We start from the raw sequence: 17,406 nt of genomic DNA, 5'->3' as shown, positions 1-17,406 counted from the left end.
GCGTCCACTCCTGCCATCGATACGGATCAATGATTGGATTTAAGGCAGGCGGAGCGAAAACTGGAGTACAGGCATGTATGTATCAATTTAAACTCCCTAATAAGAGGATTTAGCTTGAAAAAATAGAGACGAAGAAAAGAAAATGGCGTTTGTGGATTGAAAGCGAAAGTTAAGGAAATGCTGTTAGTTGTTGGCGTTGATGTTAATTGAAGAGAAAAAGTTGTTTTTTAATATTGCTTTGCCTAGAACTTTGCTACTGGCTGGATTTGATTCGTATATGGAAAAATAAAGTGGAAACTGGGAAGATTTATAATTGATTTAACAAAAGACTTGACTTTGGTTGAAAATAAAATAAAAGTAAAATGGCTTCTGTGAAAGTTTTTAAGGAAGCTGGAGCTTCGTTAGTCCAACTTTATAAAGTACGAGACGAGCTGAAGGAATTTCTCAAGGCTCAAATGTTGGCTCGGGATAAAAAAATTAAAGAAATTGAGGAAAAAATAATGCAAATTAAAGACACTGTTGAAGCTGAGAATGAAGATATAAGAGAAGATCTGGTGAAAGCAATTAAAGCTGTGGCTGAATACACAACAAAATTGGAGGGAAAAGTGAAAGGGATTGATCAAGCTAATTTGAACTTAAAAAGTAAAATAGAGGCATTTCAAATCAAGGTGGAGGATATAAAGCAGCTAGATGATAGATTTGAAGAAATTAATCAAGTAAATTTGGATTTTAAAAACAAAATAGAAGAGCTCCAGATCAAGGCGTTAAAAGCAGAGGATGAACGGGTTTTATTGCAATACAGAGCTATGGAATATGCATTAAGAGTAAGAGATTTGAAAGAACATAAATGAGAGGCTCTAAAGAAGATTTTTGCAGAGGCCTTCGCACAGCTGATGGTACAGAGCCCAGTGGATATTGAAATTCAAATTGAAAAAATTTATCGTGTTAATTCATGGGTAGCAAAGCAGAGGCATTCACCAAGAGATATAGTAATTTATTTTACATCTAGGAAGATTAGGAATGAAATTTTGCAAGTTTCTTATAAAAATGGAATTCAAATATTAGGACAAAAGGTATTGGTATTGAAGGAAATTCCTTTTAAAATGTTAAGAAATAGAAAAGAATATACATTTTTGGTGGACCAACTTAGAAATCTCCAGATACAGTATAGATGGAATGTACCAGCTGGAATAACAGTAAATTATAAGGGAGTGAAACATTATCTTAATACAGTTTTTAAAGCAAGAAATTTCTATACTAAAGTATTGAAGGCTGGATGTTTACCATTGTTAGGAAGTAAGAAGGAAGGAGAGGTGGGAATGGTTAAAGAAGGGGAGGAAGTAAAGCGAACACAATTTGAAACTGAGACCTTAATGCTGGCAGCAGAATTATAGAAGGTTGTTGGGGAGGATCAAAGCAAGATTGTAACTATTAAGAATAGAGAGTAAGAGGTAAATTATATGTTAAAAGGAGTATAAAATGTTTAGGGAATGAAGAAGAGAAGGATTTTAGGAATATTAGTTTTAGGTATCTTAATTGAATATAAGTTAAATGTTTAATACCTTAAATTTTGGGTATGTAACCGTAGTAATGGTATTTGATGAAACATGATGATAGTTTTGTAACATATAGTGGTGGGAATATAAGTAATTTTGAAAATGTTGGATTTATACGATTCAAATGCTGTGGGGATTAAAGCAAGATTGTAATTATTAAGAGTAGAGAAAGAAGTAAATTGTATGTCAAATGGAGTGTAAATGTATAAAGAATGAAGAAGAAAAATGATGTTAGGAATATTATTTTTAGGTATGTTAATTGATTAAGGATAGTTTATTAAATGTTTGGTAATTTAAATGTTAGATATGTAATTGTAGTAATGATACTTGACTGATGGAGCAACATCGAAAGATGGAACATTAATTGTGGTGTTGATTGGTGAAGATTGGACAGTAAAAACTACGAAATCTGAAGAAATATATGTGGAGAAAATGGACTGTAATTTAAAAATGGACTGAAAGAAGAAATCTACGAAGGGAAGACTGTATTTGTATTGATGGAATTATATTTTCTTTCTTTGTTTTTATGGATAAGGGGAGTTAAAGTTTTAGAGAGGGGTGGGAGTCTATGTATGATTAGTTTATTTTAGTTTGTGATGGTTGGTTATAATACACTGTATTTGCTCTGGGAAGTCCGGGGGAGGAGGGTTGGAGGAGGAGGGTGGAAGATGGTACATGGATTGATTAAAAATTTACAGGTATGATTGAAGATATGTAATTAAAAAGCAAAAAATTTGAAATGAAATCGGGGCTGCTCAAATACCACTTCAGACTGAATTGGTGGGAATAAGGGATTGGAAAGGGAGAGGAGGAGAGAGAGGGAAAGAAGGAAGTAGGGTAGAAAGAAGAGAGAAGGAAAGAAGAGGGGGAAAAGGAAGAGAGGAGTGGGGAAGGAGGAGAGGAAGTAGAAAAGGGAAGGAGAGGGAGGATGGGTAAGTAGAAGAAGGTAGAGAAGGGTAGAGGAGAAAGGAAGGTTAAGCTAAGGAAGGAAGTGTTAAATAAGCAGGCCCGAATAGGTAACAAATGAAAGTTAAAAGGTGATTGATAAATGACTGTACATTAAATATGATGATAGAAAATGAAAATAAAACTTTTTGAATATATAAAAAAAAGATTTGATCTCCTCTAGGACTGACTTGTTTGTTCACCTTGCAGTCCAAGGGACTCGCAGGAGTCTTCTCCAGCAACAGAATTCAAAGGCCTCAATTCTTTGGCGCTCAGCCTTTCTTTTGGTCCAACTTTCACAGCCATACATTGCAACTGGGAAAACCATAGCCTTGACTATATGCACTTTTGTTGGCAGGGTGATGTCTCTGCTTTTTAGTATGCCGTCTAGATTTGCCATAGCTTTTCTCCCCAGGAAAAAGCGTCTTTTAATTTCTTGGTTGCAGTCCCCATCTGTGGTGATCTTGGAGCCCAGGAAAATAAAATCTGTCACTACCTCCATTTCTTTCCCATCTATCTACCAGGAATTGAGAGGGCCGGATGCCATGATCTTAGTTTTCTTAATGTCGAGTTTCAAGCCAACTTTTGTTCAAGCCAACTTTTGAGTTTCAAGCCAACTTTTGCATTCTCCTCCTTCACCCGCATCAAGAAGCTTTTTAGTTCCTCTTCGCTTTCTGCCATTAGAGTGGTAGCATCTACATATCTGAGGTTTCTCCTGGCAATCTTAATTCCAACTTTTGATTCATCCAGTCCCCTTTCTCATGATGTGCTCTGCATATAAGTTAAATAGGCAGAGCAATAGTATACAGCCTTGCTGTAATGTATCTTTAAAAGTTTTGGCGGGAAAATAGCACGTTGCTGATTGGTTGAAGCCTCCGGCTAAACTGTATATAAAGAGAGGTTTTTCCCAGCACTGGCTGCTGGGTTCACCATATAGTAAAGAGCTGTTGTCACTATCCTGGTCTCCTGCCTCGTTATTGCCCGAATCAAACACTTGCCAGACTCCTTTCCCAATTTTGAACCAGTCAGTAGTTCCGTGTCCAGTTCTCAATGTTGCTTCTTGACCCGCATACAGGTTTCTCAAGAGACAAATAAGATGGTCTGGTACTCCCATCTCTTTAAGAACTTGCCACAATTTGTTGTGATCCACACAATCAAAGGCTTTATTTAGCATAGGCAATGAAGCAGAAGTACATGTTTTTCTGGAATGCCCTAGCTTTTTCCATGATCCAGCATATGTTGGCATTTGATCTCTAGTTCCTCTGCCTCTTTGAAATTCTGCCTGTACTTCTGGTAGTTCTCAATCCACATACTCCTGGAGCCTAGTTTGTAGGATTTTAAGCATAACCTTACTAGCATGTGAAATGAGTGCAATGGTACGATAGTTTGAACATTCTTTGGCATTGCCTTTCTTTGGAATTGGAATGTAAACTGACCTTTTCCAATCCTGTGGCCACTGCTGAGTTTTCCAAATTTGCTGATAAATTACATCTTTTATCTTTTAAGATTTTGAATAGCTCAGCTGGAATACTGTCTCCTCCACTAGCTTTGTTGTTGCTGAGATTTCCTAAGGCCCATTTCACTTCACATTCTAGGATGTCTGGCTCAGGGTCAGTGACCACTCCATCGTGGTTATCAGGTGTGTTAAGTTTGTTCTTGTATAGTTCTTCTGTGTAATTTTTCCACCTCTTCTTAATATCTTCTGCCTCTGTTAGATCCCTGCCACTTTGGTCCTTTATCATGCCCATCTTTGCATGAAACGTTCCCTTCATATCTCCAACTTTCTTGAAGAGATCTCTGGTCCTCCCTATTCTATTGTTTTCTTCTATTTCTTTGCACTGTTGATTTAAGAACATATTCTTATCTCTTCTAGCTATTCTCTGGAATTCTGCATTCAACTGGGTGTATCTTTCTCTTTCTCCCTTGCCTTTCGCTTCCCTTCTTTCCTCAGCTATTTGCAAAGCTTCCTCAGACAGCCATTTTGCTTTCTTGCCTTTCTTTTTCTTTGGGAAGGTTTTAGTTGCTACCTCTTGTACAATGTTGTGAACCTCTGTCCATAGTTCTTCAGGCACTCTGTCTATCAGATCTAATTCCTTAAATCTATTTGTCACCTCTACTGTATATTCATCAGATTTAGTTCATACCTGAGTGGCCTGGGGCTTTTCCCTACTTTTTTCAATTTAAGTCTAAATTTTGCAACTAGAAGCTCATGATCTGAGCCACAGTCAGCTCCTGGTCTTGTTTTTACTGACTGTATAGAGCTTCTCCATCTTTGGCTGCAGAGCACATAGTCAATCTGATTTCTGTGTTGACCGTCTGGTGATGTTCATGTGTAGAGTCATCTCTTGGGTTGTTGGAAAAGAGTGTTCGCTGTGACCATTGTATTGTGATGAAATAAGTATAGGAAAATGGGAAAAGGGACAGAAGCCTAATGAATTGTGTTCAAATTCCACTCTTAGTATTAGAAGATTCATATTATACAGACAAGTCAAGAAACGTAAAGGTTGTTTAACCACAATTATAACTACAGGAAGTTCATAGCCGAAACCGCAGACAGCTTGACAGGTAACTGAACTTAGACACCTGTGCCCTAGTTAACAGAAGGACACCTGAAATGGGGGGCCAACTGAGATAGTGGGCTGTCAATAAGCCAATCATGCTCTGATATATGCTTGTATAACCATATAGAGAAAGATGTTTTTTTTTTTCATTTTCCTGTTTCCTGTATTATCTCAAGTATAAAGATATGTACATGAGAACACCTCGTCGTTCAGTGGGTTATATTTGCATAAAACCACTGTTCCTGCGCGTATAATAAACTTGTTCTATTCATCTAGGAATTCTCTGAGTCCTTTAATTCTATAACAGTATTATCTTTATTTTATTTATTTATTTATTTAAATTTCTAGACCGCCCTTCTCCCGAAGGACTCAGGGCGGTTTACAGCCATATAAAAAAACAATATTACAAATATTAAAGCTACTAGAAGACTGTGGTTATAGAGCATCCCATGAAAAAGCACAGCTAGTGCAGGAAGAGGTCACATATTTAGGGTACAATTTAAGAAAAGGCTTCAGGCAACTTGGGACAGCGAGAAAACAGGCAATTAATCAAATCCCAACCCCCACGACAAAACAAGAAGGCAGAGGCTTTTTAGGTGCAGCAGGCTTCTGTAGAATTTGGATTCCAAATTTTGCACTTATGGCAAAACCACTTTATCAAGTTATCAAAGGACCAGAAAAGGAACCCCTGACGTGGGAGGGAGAACAGCAGAAGGCTTTCCAAACCCGGAAGGATGAATTAATGAAGGCTCCAGCCCTGGGATTACCAGATGTGATGAAACCCTTTAAGTTGTTCGTAGATGTGAGAAAAGGAGTTGCCATGGGGGTGTTGACCCAGGATAGTGGACGGTGGAAGAGACTAGTGGCCTACCTTTCAAAGCAGCTAGATGTCCCTGCTCAAGAATGGCCTCAGTGCCTTAAGAGCCTAGCCGCTGTTGTCATGTTGCTGCATGAGACAAATAAACTGACCTTCAATGCTCCAGTCGAGGTCAACACTGCTCATGCATTGCAGACCATCTTAGAGCATAAAGGACACTTGTAGATTAGCAATCAGAGAATGTATAAATATCAGGCAATCTTAATTGATAACCCAAATGTCACCTTTCATCAGTGTTGAACCCTTAACCTTGCTACTCTTCTGCCACTCCCCGATGCTTCTCAACCCATTCATGACTGTATACAGACTATTGAATTGCAATATTCTTGTAGACCAGACTTAACTGATCAGCCATGGTCATACCTGATTATACATGGTACACAGATGGATCAAGTTTTGTCCAAAATGGGATTAGAAGCACGGGTTATGCAGTAGTAGATGATAAGAAAACCATCATCAGTGGAAGTTTACCAGCTAGCCTGAGTGCCCAAGCAGCAGAGATATATGCACTGTATAAAGCAATGACTAAAGCTACAGGAAAAACACTTAATGTATACACAGATAGTAAATATGCATTTCTCACTATATATGCCCACACTGCCATCTATAAGGAGAGAGGATATATGGATTCCACAGGAAAGGTTATTCATCATGCTCCATTAATCAAGAAGCTGATTGAAGCAGCTCAGTTGCCAGTAAGACTAGTGGTGATTCATTACCCAGGGCACCAAAAAGCAGACTCTCTGATAGCACAAGGAAATAGGAGAGCAGATTTAGCCGCAAAGGAGGCAGCTCTTAAAGGGCCAGATTACTCTGAAGAACTTTTTGGAAAACTTTGTTATTTAGGCTCCTTTATTGAGAAAGCTGACCCTGTATACACATCAGAGGAAGAAGAAAAGCTTAAACATGACTTGCAGGCTACCTGCTCCAAAGGATGGTGGCATCTCCCTGATGGGAGATTAGCAGTCCCGGTAGCCTTAGCAGTCCCATTGGTGAAGTACACTCACCGCGAATACCACTTAGGGAAGACTTCGCTTCTACAACAATTGGAAAGGTCATTTTACATCCCCTTAGCCACAGCTATCATAGCGAGGGAATGTAATCAATGTAATATCTGTGCCCAAGTAAATACAAGACAGGGAAAACAACTGCCTCCTGGCACACAACCTATTTCTTATTTGCCAATGGACTACGTGGTAACTGATTTTACAGATATGCCCAGGAAAAACAAGTATTGTGCCTTGTTAGTATTTATTGACACTTATTCAGGATGGATAGAGGCATTTCCAACCATAAATAAAAAGGCAATTCAAGTGGCTAAGATCCTACTTAAAGAAATCATACCTAGATTTGGCTGTCCTTTACGCATTTCATCAGATAATGGCCCGAGTTTGTACACCAAATCAATAAACACCTGTCTGAGGCATTAGGGATCAAATGGTGCCATCATTGTGCTTTCCACCCTCAGTTGGCTACGAAGGTGGAATGAGCCCATAGGACAATAAAATCCATAATTACCAAATTTTGCCTCGAAACACATTTGAGTTGGATTGAGGTCCTACCTATGGCCCTATATGCAATGCGCACAATGCCTCGCACTTCCCTCAAATTATCACCCTTTGAGCTCCTATACGGCAGACCCCCCAATACTTTTCACCCCTATCCAGGGATATCCCAACTTGGGGCATAGGGCGGGTATAGAGACCCAAAAACTAGTCAAGCAACTACAATTGCATAACTACCGAGTGAACAAATTAAGGAATTATGTCCTAGAACAGGTTCCACCCCCAACAATGACTCCAACACATACCTTTAAACCAGGAGATAGGGTGTGGGTCAAGCATTGGAAAGATGACCCCCTTACGCCTAGATGGAAAGGGCCCTACACTGCTATAATGTGCTCTCCGTTAGCAGTTAAAACGCTAGAAAGCAAGAGCTGGATCCATTGGACCAGACTGAAGGCAGCAAAAGATTCTGACCCAGTACAATATCAAGTGCAGAGGACAGATAGACCCCTAGTACTGAGATTCACTAAAAAGCATCATACTGGACCTGACCGGAAAAGGGTTCTCAACGTACGATGCAAAGATAGACTCTGCTGAATCCTACCTCTACGCACAGTCTGAGACAACAAGCCTTGCCGAATCAGTCCAGAAGCTGATTCCCGGCGCAAGGCCAAAGAATTTGGATGAGGAACACACCGTGAAAAAGATTTAATATGTTTTAGGAAATGTTTGCTCGAACATTTGCAGCTATAGTAGCAGTAGTTTTGGCTATAGTGAGCTTGATTGTGTTACTTGTGCTTTGCTGTGTAGGACAGTTATTCCTTTGGGGTCACCCCCAACACAAAAGAACTGGTACTAAGTCAACAATCATTGACTGTGATAGCGACCAGTTTGACACTCCTGTAGATACTTATGTTTGAGGAAACCTGGGAGTGGGGACTCTGGGCCACTGTCCTACTCCTAGGTCTGTGGACATTGTGTATAACAAACAAGAACTGGTTTTGTGGGCTATCTAAGACTGATCTTCCCCTACAAGTCACAAATACTTCTAAACCCCTTCCTGACGTGATGATTTTGTAAACAAAAGGTCTAGGGAGTGAATAAGGTCTTGTGAGAGTAGAGAGAAGACAATCATGACCTTTCTGTGGCTTGGGATGTTATTGACAGGGAGCTTGCTGAGTGATAGTGCCCTGAACAGTAGTTCCCAAGGTTGTGAGAAGGCCCAAGAAATCCCCCATGCCCTTGAAAGAGGATTCAGGGATGTGGAGCTGGCCAAAAACAGGTCACAGAGTTGGGTCACCTTGGATCAGGTCCGCTCTCGCCAACGACGTGTCATTTCTGATAGGTGGCGTAGATACCAACCTAGACCCACTCCTAGGCCTAAAGAGAAGCTCCTGACAATTCCTGTGACGGGAGGAGTAGACAAAAGGGAGAACGGGCCTTTGCAACAACTGAGAAAAGGGGATTACCTGTTGAGGATCTTGGAATTGGGACATAGCCTCGTTAACCAGTCTGACCCTGCCTTGGGTCAAAAATGCTGGCTATGTTTGTCGGCTGGTCCTTCATCCTATCATGCTGTTCCAGTCGAACCAGATCTCTGGGCCAAAACCAAAGCCACAATATTCCTTGAGAAAGACATTGGAAGGAGAACCCATGGGGCAGCGGCCAAATTGCAAGGAGACTTTTATCATGCATTCAGGAGACTGGGAGTGAGCCACCTTCACCTTGTTGGCCCAATAGCCGTTGGTGTGGAGATTCTAGGCTCACCCACCATGTGTGTGTAGAGACATCAAGAGGCTGGTATTCCAATAGGGTCCCTGACAGGAGAACAATGTCCATCAGAAATAAGCCTCACTCATAACATACCCCTTATGGATGTAAAATTAACCAGGGGTATGTCTCCTTCCGCCCACCACTTATTTCAAAAAAAAGTCTCCTTCACATGAACACCATTTGTCTCCTTCGTGAGATGAGGAGGATGGAATCTGTCTTTGGAAAATTGCCCAAAAATATTTCAGCCACCTCAAATCCCTATCTGGATCTCCGCTCATGTTAAATCAGGTTTATGTATCCTCTTTCCCCCTGGAAATACCACTTCCCGGTATCTTTTCGAAGGTCCAATTCTCATAGATAAACAAAAGAACCCTTCACTAGAAGACCCATTATAGCCATTGACTGGCATGCTAGTGGCAGGGACTTTTGGGGTTTGGACTAATGAAAAGAACCACCAAGCTCATGCCTTTTCTATGAACGTAGGTGTATGTATTGGGGAAAATGGAGTTTTCTTCTTATGTGCGGGGAATGCATATTTGTGTTTGCCTACAAACTGGACTGGAACCTGCACACTGGCACATCCGTTTCCTAAAACAGGTGTTGTTAGTGGCGAGCATACTATTCCTGTCCCCCTTATGGGACATGTTCACAGGGGCCTCTGTGGCTCAGACTGCTAAGACAGTCTGTTATTAACACAACTGCTTGCAATTACTGCAGGTTCTAGTCCCACCAGGCCCAAGGTTGACTCAGCCTTCCATCCTTTATAAGGTAGGTAAAATGAGGACCCAGATTGTTGGGGGCAGTAAGTTGACTTTATATATAAATATACAAATAGGAAAAAGACTATTGCTTGACATAGTGTAAGCCGCCCTGAGTCTTCGGAGAAGGGTGGGATATAAATGCAAATTAAAAAAAAAAAGGGTGCCATTCTTAATTCCCTTATTAGCAGTCATGGGAATAGGAACGGCCATAGGAACAGGTGTTGGTGGCATGACACACTCCATAGTACAATTTCAACAATTGTCAGAGGAGTTTCAAGAAAGCCTGAACCAAATTGCTGGGACTATAGTAGAAGTCCAAGACCAGATTGATTCCTTGGCCTCAGTAGTCCTTCAAAACCGCAGGGCCCTTGAGTTTCTAACAGCAGAAAAAGGGGAGTTGTGTGTATTCTTGGGAGAGGAATGTTGTTTCTACATGAATAGATCAGGTGTGGTAAGGGAGGTTGCCAAGGATTTGCAGGACCGGGCGTCCAAGATTGGTCAAAGGTTACAAACAACGGATACGTGGTTTTCTTGGTTGCCAGGGTCCAGCTGGTTTAGGCAGATGTTATTTATGCTGATTTGTGCCATAGCAGGCCTAGCCTTTATATATAGTGACCAGATTTTAACATTGGTAAAGTGGGACACCATTGACCCGAGGTGGGGGGGAGGCAGGGGTGGGTTCTAAATTTTTTACTACCCATTCTGTGGGTGTGGCTTGTTTGGTGGGTGTGGCTTGGTGGTCATGTGACTGGGTGGGTGGGGCCAACTTGATGTCACTCACGTCAAAAATTAGGGTGCCTGGCCTCTCCTTGCCTCAAAGGTCTCAATCAGATACAATTTCCCTATTTATTTACTACTACTGAACATCCAAAATATACTATTTAAATTAATCGTATTATATAATACAGAGTGTGTAGAATGCTGCAAATATTATAACTGTGAAAAGTGGTAATAAATCACTAAGTGCCGTTGTAACTTTATTCAGTACTGTTATAACTTTGAACGGTCACTAAGTGAGCTGTTGTAAATCAAAGATTACCTGTACTCTGTCTGGTTCTGAGGGATCAGACAAAGGTAACTAAGAGACTGAAAAGTGAGACTGGGGTGAACCTCAATAGATGGACTACAATGGTGACCTTTAATGTTGTCTTTCAGCATTAAACTTATAGGAACTCAAGAACTCAGAGTAACAGGATATCTCATGCAGTGGTTTGCTTGCTTGTGGCTTTGCAGCATGAATACAGATGCTGTGGTTCATCAACCACAATTTATAACTCTGTGCATTATGAGAACCCAGGTAACTGTGACTTAATTGAATAAGCAAATAAAACATGGTTTAAAATGAACTGCAACCGCAGTCACTAACTTACATTGAATAATAATAATCCCTAAAAATAATGGATACATGGAGGATTTACATATAACTTTAATGATATGCAAGTAACTTTGGGAATGGAAATTTCAATCTATCAAGACCTGTGGCATGAGATTTCAACTGCTACAGAAACTTGAGAATATAATTTTTGAAAAAAGCAAATTTATTTTTTTTGCTATATGGAAATTTATTTTGATAATACAGGTTTCCACATATAATTTACTCAAAACACTAGATTCTACTAATGCTAAAGTAATTTTCTGCTGAACAAGAATTCCTGATTTTTTTAAAAACAGGTAAACTACATGTGATTCACTTTAAATACTAAAAAAATATGCAAAAATATTTAGAAACAGTGGAGAACCTTCTCATGTTTTTCTTATGAGACAGTTATAGCACTTTGCATAAAAGCAATGATCTGAACTGCAAAAATTCAGTGAAACAGTATTTCTGTATTAAATGTTTAAACTACCAACTGTAAATTAAAGGTCCACAGAAGGTAAGAAAAAGTTAAAAATCATTTATTAACATTTATATTTTTCTACACTACAGATTGTTTCACACTAAAGTAACATTTTATTCATTTTTTCACATCAGAAATCATAACATGATGAACATATTAAAGTTATTATTGCAATAGCCCCTCCATAGTAGATATTTTTTCCCAAGGATATAGGATTTGCTCAATTCAAAGTACTGCAGAACAACAAAAATATATGATTTCTCTATAGTATAGGGAACCCAAATAACATTTACACTCAGCCAGAATCTTAAAGGCTTTTTTTCAAAGGCCGTGGAAGTCTTTCTCTTGAATATTTTATTTTACAAATAACTGGCATTATAATAACTGGGATGCACCTATTTATTTTACATTAATACGGCTATGTAACCTTGAACAATGTACCCTTTTCAACCTTACCTACTTCACACTGTTTTACGGAATATAAAAGAGACTATCCTTACTTGTGTATCTCATGTATCTCAATACCAGAATAGTTCCAAAGTAGGTAAATTCAAGGCTAAGAACAGCATAATGCAGTCTTCATTATTCCAGCAAAGCTTTATTATTAGCATGGCAGTAGTCCAATTCTCTCTCATATACAAAAAAACCAAACAAAACGCTCCAAATGCAGAATTATTTTCAGGTGCAATCATATTTATCATATTTGCTTTATTTCCCTGATAGTAATCCTCTGGATTAACAACTGATACTGCTGGAATTTATCCCAGAATAAAATGGAATTTATCCCAGAATAAAATCCAGTCCTAATCTAATAATTTATAATTACAGATGCTAGTTCCCTAGCACCACTTTACCCAATTAATATTTTATATCTTTAAACAACAGAGTATTAATTCTGTAGGAAAAAATGCATATTATTTCAGACTATCACACATTAACTGCCGGTACCTTAGATTTAAATCAACTCACACACTTAGCAGCCAAAAAGTAAATATGTATTAATCTAGCAATGTACATACACAACAGCTAGTTACTCTCCAATACACAAAGTTGTACCAGTAATTGTACCTGAAGCAGTATGGTTGAAGTATATTATCCAATATTAATATTTAAGCTATGACATCATGAACATGGTCTGCTACAGGCAAGACAAGGGGTTTTTTTGTTTTTGTTTTTAAATTTGGATTTATATCCCGCCCTCTCTGAAGACTCAGGGCAGCTTACACTATGTCAAGCAATAGGTTAAATTTGACCAAATATATGAAGACTCACTTTTAATTTGTTCAGTATGTGATTTAACTCCTTTGCTCACTCAAAAAGCAAGCATGCAGTAAGTATAAAGATGCTTGTAAATCTAGCTTCATTACCATGGGATGGATGTCTTTGAAGAGAATCCAAACTTCAGCTTGTGACTTCTAGGGTCCACAGTTCAAATTATCTTTACCACTTTAATTTGGGTGACAATGGTTACTTGAAAAATCTTCACCCAAAGCAACTTGCCAATACTTACAATCTCAGAAAATGAACTAAACAAACTATGAGGGAAACAAATCAGGGAGTCCTTATCTTTTAAATTTCAGCATGTTCATTGAACAAGTAAGTATATATAAAAGTTTTTTTTGGGGGGGCGGTTACCCATCTCCTAGTATTTCAGTACGTTTGCATTAATTTTAATATTTGGGATCAGTGTTTTCATTTTTAGGTGTTGGTTTTATTCCTTCTGTTTTATCTTAAACTCTATGTGTGGGTTTTCTTTTGAAAACAACTTGGAAGCCTCAACTAGCTCTAAAATATTTCCAGAATATTAAGCAATGTAGATTATTTTAAAAGGATTGCACTGCTGCTTATTCACACCAAGTTTTCCCATCCCTTTAATTGAACTGAATCCAATAGGCCATCTCATCTGCCTTTTTCATTCTGCTTCAACCCAAGCTGAAAGGGGCGGGGGGGGGGGAGAAAGCAAAAGACAGAAACTCTCAGGGATAAGTAATAAGGCGTAGGCTAGACTGATTAGTTAAACGTTGCCAGTGTCTCATTTGGATTTTTAAAGATGCAAATCCAGGTGATATTTAGGAATCCACAACCCCACCTCCAGGGGTGAAATCTAAAAATTTTCCCCACGCCCACCAATTAAGCCTGTGGGCGTGGCTTAATTGGTGGGTGGGGTTGGTGGTCAGATGGCTTGGTAGGTTTGGCCAATAACAATAAATAATAAAAATAATAAACAAAGTATAAAAAAACAATAAGAGGTACCAAAAACCAACTTTCACATTTTACACACACACAACACAACATAACTGACTTACACACAATGTAAAAGCAGCTGCACTTCACACTTCACACAGCCACAAAAAGCTCAAAAACCAACTTTCACACTTTACACACACACAACTAACACACACACACACACACAATATGCCACATTCAGCTTTCTGAGATTTTGTGTGTTTGTGTAGTTAGAGTGAAACACTACAGAAACACACCAAATCTCAGAAAGCTGCACAAATATTTTATTTTATTATTTTATTTTATTTTATTGTGGACTTCAAATCCCAGAGTTCCTCAGCCAGCCAGTTGATCACCGAGGAAATAGATTAGCTGAGCGATTGATTCTGTCTGGGCTGAAACTGAAACTGCAGCCGCCATCGCTACCGGATCGCACGATCCCGTCCGATCCAGGAGCATTTCACCCCTGCCCACCTTGATACCCAAAGGGTTACCCTACCTACACGCTTTTCCCCTTCATCTCTGCAGACTCTCCCACACTCTGGGACGACAGCTAGCAAGTAAACAAGTTTGAAATCCTGGTTTGCTCTGATTGAAGTGTCCACTACTTCCAATGTCATTCAATGCAAGACCTCGGTAAAAGAGGCCGACGATGAAGAAAAAGGGAGGGCGAGGCCCGTTTGGATGCCTCCTCCTGCGGCATAAAAATAATGGGCAAGTGGGAAAAGCTGAGGGGATCCTAAAGAGGAGCCGAGGTGAGAAAACAGATCAGTCTTGAGGCCCTTCCCAACCCTTGAATTTTCCCGCCGGCTCTTAGCTAAAGTGTTCCGCTATCACCCCAAAGGGCTGCAACACCACTGCTGGGCAGGCTTGCTCAGTGTCAAGGTTCCAGAAAAACCTCTTCTGCAATAAAAAAAACTCAGAAGCCATTGTTTTCCAGAGTTCTTTACTAGCATGAGGAAACTGGCACACGATGAGTGAAATTCCAAAACTGAATTTCCGGATTCTTTTCCCAGTTATACAAACCCCAAGAGTCCCACCCCCCTGACCCCTTTGATGGTCATATGGTCCCACGTTCTCCCAGTGCATTCGAATATCTTCTTGCCACTCTTCCTGCAGATGTGAACACCATCCAACCTTGACCGCTTGAAGAATGTCAACATACCCCTCAGCCCCCCTTCTTCCCCTCAGGGGAAAAATGTGGCAGCGTCTGGAACCCTAAAGTCTAGTATGGTTTCCAGGCCTGACAGGCGTCCCCCCTTGGAAAAGAAGCTATATCCTAGGAAAGAAAACAAAGAGTTGATAAAGAAGAGTGTCAGTGGTCCACACTTCCCTTCTACCCCCCCCTCCCCTCTCCAAGAGGTTTTTTAGGTTTGTCAGGGAAAGTGTCGTGAAATTGTTTAATCAAATTGTCCGCATTTACTTTCCAACTTTTGACCCAAGTAGATTCAGATAATGGATATCCCTTCCAGTGGACTAAATATTGTAATTGACCTCTGTATAGTCTAGAGTCAAGGATTTTCTTGATTTCATAGTGGGTTTCACCTTGGATTATCAAGGGTGGTGGGGGAGGGGCAGGTTGAGGTCTCAGCCAGACTGTCTAGCAGGTTTTAATAAGCTGGTATGGAATACCGGGTGTATTTTCCCCAACATTCGAGGGAGCTTGAGTTGGACGGTAACGGGATTAATAATTTTTACAATGGGGAAAGGACCCAAAAATTTTGGACCGAATTTTCTGCTGGGTATTCTCAACCTCAGATACTTAGTAGATAAAAAGACTTTATCTCCAATGCGAAAAGGGGGTTGAAGGGAACGGTGTTTGTCAGCTTGGGCTTTGTAATTCTGAGCTGTCACAGCTAAGGCCTTTTTTGTATTCTCCCAACCTTTTTTCAACGAATTCATCCAGTCCGTTAGGGAAACGGAAGTGGGGGGTTGCACAGGGAGTTCAGGCATTGGAACGAAGTCCATGCCAGTGGTTACTTGAAAAGGGGTTAACCCCGTGCTGCTGTGTACAGCATTATTATATGCGACTTCTGCAAATGGTAACAAATCTGACCAGTTTTCTTGTTGGTAATTTACATTATTATTATTATTTATTTAATTTTTATACCGCCCTTCTCCCGAAGGACAAGATAAAACCAACAATACAATATACAGGTTAAAATACCATTTAAAAAACTTATTTAAATTAGCCTGAAATTAAAATTACCGTAAACTAAAAACCCCATTTAAAAATTAATAAAATTTCACATTAAAAAATCCAATTTAAGCCAGCCCCGCGCGGATAAACAGATGTGTCTTCAGTTCGCGACGGAATGTCCGAAGGTCAGGTATTTGACGTAAACCCGGGGGAAGCTCGTTCCAGAGTGTGGGAGCCCCCACAGAGAAGGCCCTTCCCCTGGGGGCCACCAGCCGGCATTGTTTGGCGGACGGCACCCTGAGAAGTCCCTCTCTATGGGAGCGTACGGGTCGGTGGGAGGCGTGTGGTAACAGCAGCAGGCGGTCCCGTAAGTACCCAGGTCCTAAGCCATGGAGCGCTTTAAAGGTCGTAACCAACACCTTAAAGGCCACAGGCAGCCAGTGCAGTCTGCGCAGGAGCGGTGTTACATGGGAGCTACGCATAGCTCCCTCTATTACCCGCACAGCTGCATTCTGGACTAACTGAAGCCTCCGAGTGCACTTCAAGGGGAGCCCCATGTAGAGAGCATTACAATAATCCTGGTGGAAGGCCCTCCTGGAGACGGCCATCAAATGATCTTCAAATGACAGCCGATCATCCAGGAGGACACCTAAGTTGCGCACCCTATCCTTTGGGGCCAATAAATCGCCTCCGACAGCCAGCTGCGGCTGCAGCTGACTGAATCGGGATGCCGGCATCCACAGCCACTCCGTCTTGGAGGGATTAAGCTTGAGCCTGTTTCTCCCCATCCAGACCCGTACGACTTCCAAACACCGGGACAGCACTTCAACAACTTCATTGGGGTGGCCCGGGGTGGAAAAGTACAGCTGGGTGTCATCAGCGTACTGCTGGTATCTCACCCCGAAACCAGTGATGATCTCACCCAACGGCTTCATGTAGATGTTGAACAGTAGGGGCGAGAGAATCGACCCCTGTGGGACCCCACGAGTGAGGCACCTCGCGGTCGACCTCTGCCCCCCTGTCAACACCATCTGCGACCGGTCAGAGAGATAGGAGGAGAACCACCGATATACGGTGCCTCCCACTCCCAATCCCCCCAACTGGCGCAGCAAGATACCATGGTCGATGGTATCGAACGCCGCTGAGAGGTCTAACAGGACCAGGGCAGAGGAATAACCCCTGTCCCTGGCCCTCCAGAGATCATCCACCAATGCGACCAAAGCT

General features: G+C 40.8%; 1 pseudogene; it reads left to right on the top strand.

Moving 5' to 3' along the window:
• The first annotated feature begins 500 nt into the window (after window positions 1–500).
• On the top strand, window positions 501–7,369 carry LOC131199946 (uncharacterized; annotated as a pseudogene).
• Window positions 7,370–17,406: the final 10,037 nt, after the last annotated feature.

The sequence above is a fragment of the Ahaetulla prasina genome, chromosome 5 (genome assembly GCF_028640845.1).
Source record: "Ahaetulla prasina isolate Xishuangbanna chromosome 5, ASM2864084v1, whole genome shotgun sequence".
NCBI lineage: Eukaryota > Metazoa > Chordata > Lepidosauria > Squamata > Colubridae > Ahaetulla > Ahaetulla prasina.
Note: the sequence above shows the minus strand (reverse complement) of the source record. Positions and strands in the feature narration are given on the sequence as shown.